The sequence below is a fragment of the Rhagoletis pomonella genome, unplaced genomic scaffold (genome assembly GCF_013731165.1).
Source record: "Rhagoletis pomonella isolate Grant_MI unplaced genomic scaffold, Rhpom_1.0 Rhpom_scaffold_00008, whole genome shotgun sequence".
NCBI lineage: Eukaryota > Metazoa > Arthropoda > Insecta > Diptera > Tephritidae > Rhagoletis > Rhagoletis pomonella.
Genome location: NW_023458562.1, coordinates 22,286,478 through 22,288,185, shown reverse-complemented (window position 1 = coordinate 22,288,185; position 1,708 = coordinate 22,286,478). Strand labels below are relative to the sequence as shown.

The 1,708-nt window shown below is 33.2% G+C and overlaps 1 protein-coding gene across 1 annotated transcript in view; it reads left to right on the top strand.

Moving 5' to 3' along the window:
- Positions 1-965: 965 nt before the first annotated feature.
- Positions 966-1,708, top strand: part of LOC118744420 (aquaporin-11) — a 7,401-nt gene continuing 6,658 nt past the window's right edge. Inside the window, exon 1 of the mRNA XM_036477430.1 lies at positions 966-994. The gene's annotated coding sequence lies outside the window, so the exon portion shown is untranslated. The remainder of the gene's footprint in view (positions 995-1,708) is intronic.

The following is a 1,708-nucleotide window of genomic DNA, read 5'->3' as shown; positions in this document are numbered from 1 at the left end:
GTAGTTAACCCAGTGCTTCCTCTAGGATTTTCCTCACAGTATAAGTAAAAGGTTCTGTTACCACCAGCACAACATCGCCAGCATATGCGACCACTTTAACCCTTATTGAGGCATAAGGAGTATTGGCTTAAACAGTGTTCACATGAGACGATTTTACCGGCAATTTTTGAAGGCGATTAGTTGAATCTGAAGGTTGGCTGCCACCCTACTTCATTGGGAGCGATTAGTTGAAAGATCGTTCACACCAGGCGATTGTTGCTTTCAACTAAAAGTATCCTATAAAATCGCCTCAAGTAAACACCGTATTAAACTGGAAATAGTTTCAAAAATCCCATAAGTCTCGAAATTTTACGAAATATCCTCTCGACTGCCGAATATTCCACGTTTTTGCGAATAGTTGGTCTAAATATTTTTTATACGTAAATCAACTAAAAGTTTAAATAAACCAACTAAATACATACTTAAAAAATCTTCAAAGTTTTAAGAAATGTGTGCTTTTCATTATGTCCATATATGTACATATGTACTTATATTCGATCGAAAATGATTAATTTTTAACCGACTTCACAAAAAAGTGGAGGTTATTATCTATCAGAAAAGACAGGTATGTATGTATACATAGTATATATTTATTTATTTTATTTATTTATACGTAAATAAACCGGCTTATGGAAATTCTGAATGATTTGTAATTAACTAATCATTTCTTGTATTCCAAAAAAAACGTCACATTATCAAAAGAAACACGCATTTGTGGCCACCAAATGACAATTTTACCCAATTATTTAGTTTTTCACGCCATCTATGCCTAGCCTTTCCATATGTAAACAGTCAAAGAGTAACAACAATAAGAGAACCCCAAACAAACGAAAAACATAATTCTCTAACGATGAGCATGCTTATGTGTCCGAGGTCGCGACAGCGCTGCTCCGAGATCAGCGGGTGACCAATAGTCATCTCCCGTCCATCGAAACGGTCGGAGCAGTTCTAACGGGTAAATTGGAGTACACATTAAATATGTATCAAGTATATAGTATTTTTTATTTCCGTTCGCTTGGTACCTGTAGAAATCGATCAAACACAAGATCAATGATTTTCGCCTTTGATTTTTTACGTGGAAGATCAACGGTCGCATAGTTAAATGATGTTACAAGTTGTAGCTGTAGCTAAATATTTGTTGTTGCGTAAAATGTGTTAATTGCATGCAACTAGAAAAAACATATTTTAAATTGATCTTGACGAAATAAACTGTGATAGACATTCGATGGTGGTCTTTTGTGAAAATTCGAAAGCTAAACTATTTTTAGTATCGCCAGCCAAACTGAATTTTGTATGCAATTTGCTCAGTGGAGACTATTTAGCACAAATTCATAGCGCAGGGGCAAGAGCGGGCAAGAGACAAGTGAATTTTCTTTAACAAGCATTTTGATTATGATTACAAAACAAGTGAACCTGAAGAAAATTACAGGGTAAATGAATGCGTTTAAGAGGGCCGCCAATCTAAATCGATGGGTTTGGAAAATGGAAAAGATTACTTAAATAATGGGATTTTTGAACAAGCAAAAATACCTAGGGAAACCAAAAGAAAACCAGTGTTTTTAATAATGAAATGAAATAAGAAAAAAAATGAAGCAAAATAAAGTTATATTAAAAGAAAAAATAAAATAAAATAAAATAAAATAAAATAAAATAAAATAAAATAAAATAA